A 13,042-nucleotide genomic window follows, 5' to 3' on the forward strand; every position below is an offset into this window, starting at 1 on the left:
ACCACCAGAACTCTGTATCCCCTCCCCTCCCTTGCCCTCCCCTCCTCTGGTAGCTTTCCAATTCTTTATCCCTCTGGGAGTATGGACCCAGGGTCACTGTGGGATGCAGAAGGTGTGTGTGCGTGTGTGTGTGTGTGTGTGTGTGCGCGTGCGTGCGTGCGTGTGTGTGCACGCGTGTGTACGTGTGCATGTGCATGTGCGTGTGCGTGTGCATGTGCGTGTGTGGTGTGCGGGTGGGAGTTCTGGCTTCTGTAACTGCTTCCCAGCTGAACATGAGCGTTGACAGGTCGGTCCATACTGCAACCTGGCTCTCTCTTTCCCTAGCGGGGAAGGGCTCTGGGAAAGCGGAGCTCCAGGACACATGGGTGGGGTTGTCTGTCCAGGGAAGTCTGGTCAGCATCATGCTAGCATCTGGAACCTGGTGGTGCAAAGTAGAGTTAACTTATAAATCCAAACCAATTGTTGACCAATGATGGGCCTAAAGAGTGGACTAGTACAGATGAAGAGTGTGGTTGCTCTCCATTTTGTAGACAGCTAGGAGGCATATTTGAGTTACATTCCAAAGGGCCTGTGGCTATACTAGTGTTTCTTTGTTTGTTTGTTTGTTTGTTTGTTTTTCAGCCTGAGCCTGAAATCTGAAATGCAGGTAGATCCTAATTATTCTCTGGGGAGGCAATGTCATGGCTGGCAGAAGGACCAGAAAGCTGGATCAGGGATGAGAGTAGCTCCCAAATCTGGGAAAGGTGTATAAATATTCTTGGCCATCAACCCAATTGATGTGATGTGATGTGATGTGATCTGATCTGGGGTCCATATTCAGCTTAGGAGTGAGCCTGTGTGAATTGGGTTAACTTTGCAAAAGCCCTGCTTCCCTTTTCTCTCTCTCTCTCTCTCAAGTGTCTCCCTCTCTCTCCCTCTTTCTTTCTTTCTCTCTCTCTCCCTCAGCTTCTTTCTCCTTTCTTTTCTTCCTAACTTCTTTCTGCTCTCTGTCATATCAGTACTCACCTAGGGTTTAGGGTAATGCTGGTCATTGAACTCTTCTTTTCCTCTCTACATTTTTTTTATGTTGTCAGTAAGTAATGACTTAACTATTGAAGTACTACCTGGACCCTTAGGCAAGACAACTGCTTTGCCACCACCAGACCTTTTCTTCTCCTCCTCCTGCTCCTCCTCCTGCTCCTCCACCTCCTCCTCCTCAGCTGGGAGTGGGTCTCCCTGTGGGAGTGGGGCTTGTGCTCTCCTTGGCCCTGGTGCCTGGTTCTCCCGCTCCAGGAGAAGCAGTTGGGTGGGTCAGCAGGCAGCCTGTGGAGCAGAGGCAGTTAGCCGGCAGCAGGCATCATGCAGGCAGGCAGGCAGGCAGGCAGGCAGGCAGGCAGGCAGGCAGGCTGTCCGTGTGTATGTGGCGTGCGTGTGGGTGCGCAGCGTGTCCCCGCATGTGTCGCTGCCAGCCTGCCTGCCTGTGCAGCGGTGTGGGCTTTGTGAGGGGTGCCGGGTGGTGATGGTGGTGGTGGCTGGGGCGGAGGCTGGGGCGGCGTGGGGTGGGTGGGGGTGGTGTGTTGGGTGCAGGTGGCCAGCGGGCACTCGTGGAGGGGTGGCAGTGTGCGGAGCCGGCCAGTGGGCGTCGCTGTTGCGCCGGCGGCTGGCGGCTTGGCTTCTTGAGGCCGGCAGAAAGGGCTGTGTGCGTCTACGGCCATACCACCCTGAACACGCCCGATCTCGTCTGATCTCGGAAGCTAAGCAGGGTCGGGCCTGGTTAGTACTTGGATGGGAGACCGCCTGGGAATACCGGGTGCTGTAGGCTTTTGCTGCCTGCCTGCCTGCCTGCCTGCCTGCCTCTGCAGCGCATTGCCCAGCAGCTTGTCCTGGGCACACGACCCCTTCTTCTCTCTCGCTCTCTCTCTTTTTCATCTGTTCTGGACAAGTTGTTTTTTTGGAAAGACTTTTTTATGGATGAGAACGATAGGAGGACAGAGGGAGAACCACACATCACTCTGGCACATGTGCTGCCGGGGATCCAACTCGGGACCTCACGCTTGAGAGTCTAAAGCTTGACCACCCCACCACCTCCCGGAATCCTTTTTGAAAATCATTGTTATGTCTTGATTCATTCCCTTTGGTTGCCCTGGTTGTTTTATTGTTGGAGTTATGATGGATGTCGTTGTTGTTGGATAGGACCGAGAGAAATGGAGAGTGGAGGGGAAGACAGAGAGGGAGAGAGAAAGACAGACACCCACAGACCTGCTTCACCACTTGGGAAGCGACTCCCCTGCAGGTGGGGAGCCGGGGGCTCGAACAGGGATCCTTACGCCAGTCCTTGTGCTTTGCGCCAGGTGTGCTTAAGCTTCTCTCTCTCTGTCTCTGTCTCTCTCTGCCTCTCTCCCTCTCTCTGTCTCTCTCCCTCTCTCTCTCAAATTTATTTATTTATTTATTTATTTATTTATTTATCAAAAAGAAACATTGAGAAAACCACTGGAGAAGAGGGGTCCAACTGCACACAATTCCCACCACCAGAACTCTGTATCCCCTCCCCTCCCTTGCCCTCCCCTCCTCTGGTAGCTTTCCAATTCTTTATCCCTCTGGGAGTATGGACCCAGGGTCACTGTGGGATGCAGAAGGTGTGTGTGCGTGTGCGTGTGCATGTGCGTGTGTGGTGTGCGGGTGGGAGTTCTGGCTTCTGTAACTGCTTCCCAGCTGAACATGAGCGTTGACAGGTCGGTCCATACTGCAACCTGGCTCTCTCTTTCCCTAGCGGGGAAGGGCTCTGGGGAAGCGGAGCTCCAGGACACATGGGTGGGGTTGTCTGTCCAGGGAAGTCTGGTCAGCATCATGCTAGCATCTGGAACCTGGTGGTGCAAAATAGAGTTAACTTATAAATCCAAACCAATTGTTGACCAATGATGGGCCTAAAGAGTGGACTAGTACAGATGAAGAGTGTGGTTGCTCTCCATTTTGTAGACAGCTAGGAGGCATATTTGAGTTACATTCCAAAGGGCCTGTGGCTATACTAGTGTTTCTTTGTTTGTTTGTTTGTTTTTCAGCCTGAGCCTGAAATCTGAAATGCAGGTAGATCCTAATTATTCTCTGGGGAGGCAATGTCATGGCTGGCAGAAGGACCAGAAAGCTGGATCAGGGATGAGAGTAGCTCCCAAATCTGGGAAAGGTGTATAAATATTCTTGGCCATCAACCCAATTGATGTGATGTGATGTGATGTGATCTGATCTGGGGTCCATATTCAGCTTAGGAGTGAGCCTATGTGAATTGGGTTAACTTTGCAAAAGCCCTGCTTCCCTTTTCTCTCTCTCTCTCTCTCTCAAGTGTCTCCCTCTCTCTCCCTCTTTCTTTCTTTCTTTCTCTCTCTCTCCCTCAGCTTCTTTCTCCTTTCTTTTCTTCCTAACTTCTTTCTGCTCTCTGTCATATCAGTACTCACCTAGGGTTTAGGGTAATGCTGGTCATTGAACTCTTCTTTTCCTCTCTACATTTTTTTTTATGTTGTCAGTAAGTAATGACTTAACTATTGAAGTACTACCTGGACCCTTAGGCAAGACAACTGCTTTGCCACCACCAGACCTTTTCTTCTCCTCCTCCTGCTCCTCCTCCTGCTCCTCCACCTCCTCCTCCTCAGCTGGGAGTGGGTCTCCCTGTGGGAGTGGGGCTTGTGCTCTCCTTGGCCCTGGTGCCTGGTTCTCCCGCTCCAGGAGAAGCAGTTGGGTGGGTCAGCAGGCAGCCTGTGGAGCAGAGGCAGTTAGCCGGCAGCAGGCATCATGCAGGCAGGCAGGCAGGCAGGCAGGCAGGCAGGCAGGCTGTCCGTGTGTATGTGGCGTGCGTGTGGGTGCGCAGCATGTCCCCGCATGTGTCGCTGCCAGCCTGCCTGCCTGTGCAGCGGTGTGGGCTTTGTGAGGGGTGCCGGGTGGTGATGGTGGTGGTGGCTGGGGCGGAGGCTGGGGCGGCGTGGGGTGGGTGGGGGTGGTGTGTTGGGTGCAGGTGGCCAGCGGGCACTCGTGGAGGGGTGGCAGTGTGCGGAGCCGGCCAGTGGGCGTCGCTGTTGCGCCGGCGGCTGGCGGCTTGGCTTCTTGAGGCCGGCAGAAAGGGCTGTGTGCGTCTACGGCCATACCACCCTGAACACGCCCGATCTCGTCTGATCTCGGAAGCTAAGCAGGGTCGGGCCTGGTTAGTACTTGGATGGGAGACCGCCTGGGAATACCGGGTGCTGTAGGCTTTTGCTGCCTGCCTGCCTGCCTGCCTGCCTGCCTGCCTCTGCAGCGCATTGCCCAGCAGCTTGTCCTGGGCACACGACCCCTTCTTCTCTCTCGCTCTCTCTCTTTTTCATCTGTTCTGGACAAGTTGTTTTTTTGGAAAGACTTTTTTATGGATGAGAACGATAGGAGGACAGAGGGAGAACCACACATCACTCTGGCACATGTGCTGCCGGGGATCCAACTCGGGACCTCATGCTTGAGAGTCTAAAGCTTGACCACCCCACCACCTCCCGGAATCCTTTTTGAAAATCATTGTTATGTCTTGATTCATTCCCTTTGGTTGCCCTGGTTGTTTTATTGTTGGAGTTATGATGGATGTCGTTGTTGTTGGATAGGACCGAGAGAAATGGAGAGTGGAGGGGAAGACAGAGAGGGAGAGAGAAAGACAGACACCCACAGACCTGCTTCACCACTTGGGAAGCGACTCCCCTGCAGGTGGGGAGCCGGGGGCTCGAACAGGGATCCTTACGCCAGTCCTTGTGCTTTGCGCCAGGTGTGCTTAAGCTTCTCTCTCTCTGTCTCTGTCTCTCTCTGCCTCTCTCCCTCTCTCTGTCTCTCTCCCTCTCTCTCTCAAATTTATTTATTTATTTATCAAAAAGAAACATTGAGAAAACCACTGGAGAAGAGGGGTCCAACTGCACACAATTCCCACCACCAGAACTCTGTATCCCCTCCCCTCCCTTGCCCTCCCCTCCTCTGGTAGCTTTCCAATTCTTTATCCCTCTGGGAGTATGGACCCAGGGTCACTGTGGGATGCAGAAGGTGTGTGTGCGTGTGTGTGTGTGTGTGTGCGCGTGCGTGCGTGCGTGTGTGTGCACGCGTGTGTACGTGTGCATGTGCATGTGCGTGTGCGTGTGCATGTGCGTGTGTGGTGTGCGGGTGGGAGTTCTGGCTTCTGTAACTGCTTCCCAGCTGAACATGAGCGTTGACAGGTCGGTCCATACTGCAACCTGGCTCTCTCTTTCCCTAGCGGGGAAGGGCTCTGGGAAAGCGGAGCTCCAGGACACATGGGTGGGGTTGTCTGTCCAGGGAAGTCTGGTCAGCATCATGCTAGCATCTGGAACCTGGTGGTGCAAAGTAGAGTTAACTTATAAATCCAAACCAATTGTTGACCAATGATGGGCCTAAAGAGTGGACTAGTACAGATGAAGAGTGTGGTTGCTCTCCATTTTGTAGACAGCTAGGAGGCATATTTGAGTTACATTCCAAAGGGCCTGTGGCTATACTAGTGTTTCTTTGTTTGTTTGTTTGTTTGTTTTTCAGCCTGAGCCTGAAATCTGAAATGCAGGTAGATCCTAATTATTCTCTGGGGAGGCAATGTCATGGCTGGCAGAAGGACCAGAAAGCTGGATCAGGGATGAGAGTAGCTCCCAAATCTGGGAAAGGTGTATAAATATTCTTGGCCATCAACCCAATTGATGTGATGTGATGTGATGTGATCTGATCTGGGGTCCATATTCAGCTTAGGAGTGAGCCTGTGTGAATTGGGTTAACTTTGCAAAAGCCCTGCTTCCCTTTTCTCTCTCTCTCTCTCTCTCTCAAGTGTCTCCCTCTCTCTCCCTCTTTCTTTCTTTCTTTCTCTCTCTCTCCCTCAGCTTCTTTCTCCTTTCTTTTCTTCCTAACTTCTTTCTGCTCTCTGTCATATCAGTACTCACCTAGGGTTTAGGGTAATGCTGGTCATTGAACTCTTCTTTTCCTCTCTACATTTTTTTTATGTTGTCAGTAAGTAATGACTTAACTATTGAAGTACTACCTGGACCCTTAGGCAAGACAACTGCTTTGCCACCACCAGACCTTTTCTTCTCCTCCTCCTGCTCCTCCTCCTGCTCCTCCACCTCCTCCTCCTCAGCTGGGAGTGGGTCTCCCTGTGGGAGTGGGGCTTGTGCTCTCCTTGGCCCTGGTGCCTGGTTCTCCCGCTCCAGGAGAAGCAGTTGGGTGGGTCAGCAGGCAGCCTGTGGAGCAGAGGCAGTTAGCCGGCAGCAGGCATCATGCAGGCAGGCAGGCAGGCAGGCAGGCAGGCAGGCTGTCCGTGTGTATGTGGCGTGCGTGTGGGTGCGCAGCGTGTCCCCGCATGTGTCGCTGCCAGCCTGCCTGCCTGTGCAGCGGTGTGGGCTTTGTGAGGGGTGCCGGGTGGTGATGGTGGTGGTGGCTGGGGCGGAGGCTGGGGCGGCGTGGGGTGGGTGGGGGTGGTGTGTTGGGTGCAGGTGGCCAGCGGGCACTCGTGGAGGGGTGGCAGTGTGCGGAGCCGGCCAGTGGGCGTCGCTGTTGCGCCGGCGGCTGGCGGCTTGGCTTCTTGAGGCCGGCAGAAAGGGCTGTGTACGTCTACGGCCATACCACCCTGAACACGCCCGATCTCGTCTGATCTCGGAAGCTAAGCAGGGTCGGGCCTGGTTAGTACTTGGATGGGAGACCGCCTGGGAATACCGGGTGCTGTAGGCTTTTGCTGCCTGCCTGCCTGCCTGCCTGCCTGCCTGCCTCTGCAGCGCATTGCCCAGCAGCTTGTCCTGGGCACACGACCCCTTCTTCTCTCTCGCTCTCTCTCTTTTTCATCTGTTCTGGACAAGTTGTTTTTTTGGAAAGACTTTTTTATGGATGAGAACGATAGGAGGACAGAGGGAGAACCACACATCACTCTGGCACATGTGCTGCCGGGGATCCAACTCGGGACCTCATGCTTGAGAGTCTTAAGCTTGACCACCCCACCACCTCCCGGAATCCTTTTTGAAAATCATTGTTATGTCTTGATTCATTCCCTTTGGTTGCCCTGGTTGTTTTATTGTTGGAGTTATGATGGATGTCGTTGTTGTTGGATAGGACCGAGAGAAATGGAGAGTGGAGGGGAAGACAGAGAGGGAGAGAGAAAGACAGACACCCACAGACCTGCTTCACCACTTGGGAAGCGACTCCCCTGCAGGTGGGGAGCCGGGGGCTCGAACAGGGATCCTTACGCCAGTCCTTGTGCTTTGCGCCAGGTGTGCTTAAGCTTCTCTCTCTCTGTCTCTGTCTCTCTCTGCCTCTCTCCCTCTCTCTGTCTCTCTCCCTCTCTCTCTCAAATTTATTTATTTATTTATTTATTTATTTATCAAAAAGAAACATTGAGAAAACCACTGGAGAAGAGGGGTCCAACTGCACACAATTCCCACCACCAGAACTCTGTATCCCCTCCCCTCCCTTGCCCTCCCCTCCTCTGGTAGCTTTCCAATTCTTTATCCCTCTGGGAGTATGGACCCAGGGTCACTGTGGGATGCAGAAGGTGTGTGTGCGTGTGTGTGTGTGTGTGTGTGTGTGTGCGTGCGTGCGTGCGTGTGTGTGCACACGTGTGTACGTGTGCATGTGCATGTGCGTGTGCGTGTGCATGTGCGTGTGTGGTGTGCGGGTGGGAGTTCTGGCTTCTGTAACTGCTTCCCAGCTGAACATGAGCGTTGACAGGTCGGTCCATACTGCAACCTGGCTCTCTCTTTCCCTAGCGGGGAAGGGCTCTGGGGAAGCGGAGCTCCAGGACACATGGGTGGGGTTGTCTGTCCAGGGAAGTCTGGTCAGCATCATGCTAGCATCTGGAACCTGGTGGTGCAAAATAGAGTTAACTTATAAATCCAAACCAATTGTTGACCAATGATGGGCCTAAAGAGTGGACTAGTACAGATGAAGAGTGTGGTTGCTCTCCATTTTGTAGACAGCTAGGAGGCATATTTGAGTTACATTCCAAAGGGCCTGTGGCTATACTAGTGTTTCTTTGTTTGTTTGTTTGTTTTTCAGCCTGAGCCTGAAATCTGAAATGCAGGTAGATCCTAATTATTCTCTGGGGAGGCAATGTCATGGCTGGCAGAAGGACCAGAAAGCTGGATCAGGGATGAGAGTAGCTCCCAAATCTGGGAAAGGTGTATAAATATTCTTGGCCATCAACCCAATTGATGTGATGTGATGTGATGTGATCTGATCTGGGGTCCATATTCAGCTTAGGAGTGAGCCTATGTGAATTGGGTTAACTTTGCAAAAGCCCTGCTTCCCTTTTCTCTCTCTCTCTCTCAAGTGTCTCCCTCTCTCTCCCTCTTTCTTTCTTTCTTTCTCTCTCTCTCCCTCAGCTTCTTTCTCCTTTCTTTTCTTCCTAACTTCTTTCTGCTCTCTGTCATATCAGTACTCACCTAGGGTTTAGGGTAATGCTGGTCATTGAACTCTTCTTTTCCTCTCTACATTTTTTTTTATGTTGTCAGTAAGTAATGACTTAACTATTGAAGTACTACCTGGACCCTTAGGCAAGACAACTGCTTTGCCACCACCAGACCTTTTCTTCTCCTCCTCCTGCTCCTCCTCCTGCTCCTCCACCTCCTCCTCCTCAGCTGGGAGTGGGTCTCCCTGTGGGAGTGGGGCTTGTGCTCTCCTTGGCCCTGGTGCCTGGTTCTCCCGCTCCAGGAGAAGCAGTTGGGTGGGTCAGCAGGCAGCCTGTGGAGCAGAGGCAGTTAGCCGGCAGCAGGCATCATGCAGGCAGGCAGGCAGGCAGGCAGGCAGGCAGGCTGTCCGTGTGTATGTGGCGTGCGTGTGGGTGCGCAGCGTGTCCCCGCATGTGTCGCTGCCAGCCTGCCTGCCTGTGCAGCGGTGTGGGCTTTGTGAGGGGTGCCGGGTGGTGATGGTGGTGGTGGCTGGGGCGGAGGCTGGGGCGGCGTGGGGTGGGTGGGGGTGGTGTGTTGGGTGCAGGTGGCCAGCGGGCACTCGTGGAGGGGTGGCAGTGTGCGGAGCCGGCCAGTGGGCGTCGCTGTTGCGCCGGCGGCTGGCGGCTTGGCTTCTTGAGGCCGGCAGAAAGGGCTGTGTGCGTCTACGGCCATACCACCCTGAACACGCCCGATCTCGTCTGATCTCGGAAGCTAAGCAGGGTCGGGCCTGGTTAGTACTTGGATGGGAGACCGCCTGGGAATACCGGGTGCTGTAGGCTTTTGCTGCCTGCCTGCCTGCCTGCCTGCCTGCCTCTGCAGCGCATTGCCCAGCAGCTTGTCCTGGGCACACGACCCCTTCTTCTCTCTCGCTCTCTCTCTTTTTCATCTGTTCTGGACAAGTTGTTTTTTTGGAAAGACTTTTTTATGGATGAGAACGATAGGAGGACAGAGGGAGAACCACACATCACTCTGGCACATGTGCTGCCGGGGATCCAACTCGGGACCTCATGCTTGAGAGTCTAAAGCTTGACCACCCCACCACCTCCCGGAATCCTTTTTGAAAATCATTGTTATGTCTTGATTCATTCCCTTTGGTTGCCCTGGTTGTTTTATTGTTGGAGTTATGATGGATGTCGTTGTTGTTGGATAGGACCGAGAGAAATGGAGAGTGGAGGGGAAGACAGAGAGGGAGAGAGAAAGACAGACACCCACAGACCTGCTTCACCACTTGGGAAGCGACTCCCCTGTAGGTGGGGAGCCGGGGGCTCGAACAGGGATCCTTACGCCAGTCCTTGTGCTTTGCGCCAGGTGTGCTTAAGCTTCTCTCTCTCTGTCTCTGTCTCTCTCTGCCTCTCTCCCTCTCTCTGTCTCTCTCCCTCTCTCTCTCAAATTTATTTATTTATTTATCAAAAAGAAACATTGAGAAAACCACTGGAGAAGAGGGGTCCAACTGCACACAATTCCCACCACCAGAACTCTGTATCCCCTCCCCTCCCTTGCCCTCCCCTCCTCTGGTAGCTTTCCAATTCTTTATCCCTCTGGGAGTATGGACCCAGGGTCACTGTGGGATGCAGAAGGTGTGTGTGCGTGTGTGTGTGTGTGTGTGTGTGCGTGCGTGCGTGCGTGCGTGTGTGTGCACGCGTGTGTACGTGTGCATGTGCATGTGCGTGTGCGTGTGCATGTGCGTGTGTGGTGTGCGGGTGGGAGTTCTGGCTTCTGTAACTGCTTCCCAGCTGAACATGAGCGTTGACAGGTCGGTCCATACTGCAACCTGGCTCTCTCTTTCCCTAGCGGGGAAGGGCTCTGGGGAAGCGGAGCTCCAGGACACATGGGTGGGGTTGTCTGTCCAGGGAAGTCTGGTCAGCATCATGCTAGCATCTGGAACCTGGTGGTGCAAAATAGAGTTAACTTATAAATCCAAACCAATTGTTGACCAATGATGGGCCTAAAGAGTGGACTAGTACAGATGAAGAGTGTGGTTGCTCTCCATTTTGTAGACAGCTAGGAGGCATATTTGAGTTACATTCCAAAGGGCCTGTGGCTATACTAGTGTTTCTTTGTTTGTTTGTTTGTTTGTTTTTCAGCCTGAGCCTGAAATCTGAAATGCAGGTAGATCCTAATTATTCTCTGGGGAGGCAATGTCATGGCTGGCAGAAGGACCAGAAAGCTGGATCAGGGATGAGAGTAGCTCCCAAATCTGGGAAAGGTGTATAAATATTCTTGGCCATCAACCCAATTGATGTGATGTGATGTGATGTGATCTGATCTGGGGTCCATATTCAGCTTAGGAGTGAGCCTATGTGAATTGGGTTAACTTTGCAAAAGCCCTGCTTCCCTTTTCTCTCTCTCTCTCTCTCTCTCTCTCAAGTGTCTCCCTCTCTCTCCCTCTTTCTTTCTTTCTCTCTCTCTCCCTCAGCTTCTTTCTCCTTTCTTTTCTTCCTAACTTCTTTCTGCTCTCTGTCATATCAGTACTCACCTAGGGTTTAGGGTAATGCTGGTCATTGAACTCTTCTTTTCCTCTCTACATTTTTTTTTATGTTGTCAGTAAGTAATGACTTAACTATTGAAGTACTACCTGGACCCTTAGGCAAGACAACTGCTTTGCCACCACCAGACCTTTTCTTCTCCTCCTCCTGCTCCTCCTCCTGCTCCTCCACCTCCTCCTCCTCAGCTGGGAGTGGGTCTCCCTGTGGGAGTGGGGCTTGTGCTCTCCTTGGCCCTGGTGCCTGGTTCTCCCGCTCCAGGAGAAGCAGTTGGGTGGGTCAGCAGGCAGCCTGTGGAGCAGAGGCAGTTAGCCGGCAGCAGGCATCATGCAGGCAGGCAGGCAGGCAGGCAGGCAGGCAGGCTGTCCGTGTGTATGTGGCGTGCGTGTGGGTGCGCAGCGTGTCCCCGCATGTGTCGCTGCCAGCCTGCCTGCCTGTGCAGCGGTGTGGGCTTTGTGAGGGGTGCCGGGTGGTGATGGTGGTGGTGGCTGGGGCGGAGGCTGGGGCGGCGTGGGGTGGGTGGGGGTGGTGTGTTGGGTGCAGGTGGCCAGCGGGCACTCGTGGAGGGGTGGCAGTGTGCGGAGCCGGCCAGTGGGCGTCGCTGTTGCGCCGGCGGCTGGCGGCTTGGCTTCTTGAGGCCGGCAGAAAGGGCTGTGTGCGTCTACGGCCATACCACCCTGAACACGCCCGATCTCGTCTGATCTCGGAAGCTAAGCAGGGTCGGGCCTGGTTAGTACTTGGATGGGAGACCGCCTGGGAATACCGGGTGCTGTAGGCTTTTGCTGCCTGCCTGCCTGCCTGCCTGCCTCTGCAGCGCATTGCCCAGCAGCTTGTCCTGGGCACACGACCCCTTCTTCTCTCTCGCTCTCTCTCTTTTTCATCTTTTCTGGACAAGTTGTTTTTTTGGAAAGACTTTTTTATGGATGAGAACGATAGGAGGACAGAGGGAGAACCACACATCACTCTGGCACATGTGCTGCCGGGGATCCAACTCGGGACCTCATGCTTGAGAGTCTAAAGCTTGACCACCCCACCACCTCCCGGAATCCTTTTTGAAAATCATTGTTATGTCTTGATTCATTCCCTTTGGTTGCCCTGGTTGTTTTATTGTTGGAGTTATGATGGATGTCGTTGTTGTTGGATAGGACCGAGAGAAATGGAGAGTGGAGGGGAAGACAGAGAGGGAGAGAGAAAGACAGACACCCACAGACCTGCTTCACCACTTGGGAAGCGACTCCCCTGCAGGTGGGGAGCCGGGGGCTCGAACAGGGATCCTTACGCCAGTCCTTGTGCTTTGCGCCAGGTGTGCTTAAGCTTCTCTCTCTCTGTCTCTGTCTCTCTCTGCCTCTCTCCCTCTCTCTGTCTCTCTCCCTCTCTCTCTCAAATTTATTTATTTATTTATTTATTTATTTATTTATTTATCAAAAAGAAACATTGAGAAAACCACTGGAGAAGAGGGGTCCAACTGCACACAATTCCCACCACCAGAACTCTGTATCCCCTCCCCTCCCTTGCCCTCCCCTCCTCTGGTAGCTTTCCAATTCTTTATCCCTCTGGGAGTATGGACCCAGGGTCACTGTGGGATGCAGAAGGTGTGTGTGCGTGTGTGTGTGTGTGTGTGTGCGTGCGTGCGTGCGTGCGTGTGTGTGCACGCGTGTGTACGTGTGCATGTGCATGTGCGTGTGCATGTGCATGTGCGTGTGTGGTGTGCGGGTGGGAGTTCTGGCTTCTGTAACTGCTTCCCAGCTGAACATGAGCGTTGACAGGTCGGTCCATACTGCAACCTGGCTCTCTCTTTCCCTAGCGGGGAAGGGCTCTGGGGAAGCGGAGCTCCAGGACACATGGGTGGGGTTGTCTGTCCAGGGAAGTCTGGTCAGCATCATGCTAGCATCTGGAACCTGGTGGTGCAAAATAGAGTTAACTTATAAATCCAAACCAATTGTTGACCAATGATGGGCCTAAAGAGTGGACTAGTACAGATGAAGAGTGTGGTTGCTCTCCATTTTGTAGACAGCTAGGAGGCATATTTGAGTTACATTCCAAAGGGCCTGTGGCTATACTAGTGTTTCTTTGTTTGTTTGTTTGTTTTTCAGCCTGAGCCTGAAATCTGAAATGCAGGTAGATCCTAATTATTCTCTGGGGAGGCAATGTCAT

General features: G+C 53.3%; 5 non-coding genes across 5 annotated transcripts; all 5 read left to right on the top strand.

Moving 5' to 3' along the window:
- The first annotated feature begins 1,682 nt into the window (after positions 1-1,682).
- Positions 1,683-1,801, top strand: LOC132534396 (5S ribosomal RNA). Its single transcript, XR_009546120.1, has one exon. It is a non-coding gene; the product is annotated as a 5S ribosomal RNA (ribosomal RNA).
- Positions 1,802-4,098: 2,297 nt separating this feature from the next.
- LOC132534397 (5S ribosomal RNA) lies at positions 4,099-4,217 on the top strand. The gene has a single exon (XR_009546121.1). It is a non-coding gene; the product is annotated as a 5S ribosomal RNA (ribosomal RNA).
- A 2,360-nt stretch (positions 4,218-6,577) lies between these two features.
- Positions 6,578-6,696, top strand: LOC132534398 (5S ribosomal RNA). Its single transcript, XR_009546122.1, has one exon. It is a non-coding gene; the product is annotated as a 5S ribosomal RNA (ribosomal RNA).
- Positions 6,697-9,065: 2,369 nt separating this feature from the next.
- On the top strand, positions 9,066-9,184 carry LOC132534399 (5S ribosomal RNA). The gene has a single exon (XR_009546124.1). It is a non-coding gene; the product is annotated as a 5S ribosomal RNA (ribosomal RNA).
- Positions 9,185-11,547: 2,363 nt separating this feature from the next.
- Positions 11,548-11,666, top strand: LOC132534400 (5S ribosomal RNA). Its single transcript, XR_009546125.1, has one exon. It is a non-coding gene; the product is annotated as a 5S ribosomal RNA (ribosomal RNA).
- The last annotated feature ends 1,376 nt before the right edge of the window (positions 11,667-13,042 follow it).

Source organism: Erinaceus europaeus, chromosome 18 (genome assembly GCF_950295315.1).
Source record: "Erinaceus europaeus chromosome 18, mEriEur2.1, whole genome shotgun sequence".
In the NCBI taxonomy this organism is placed as follows: Eukaryota; Metazoa; Chordata; class Mammalia; order Eulipotyphla; family Erinaceidae; genus Erinaceus; species Erinaceus europaeus.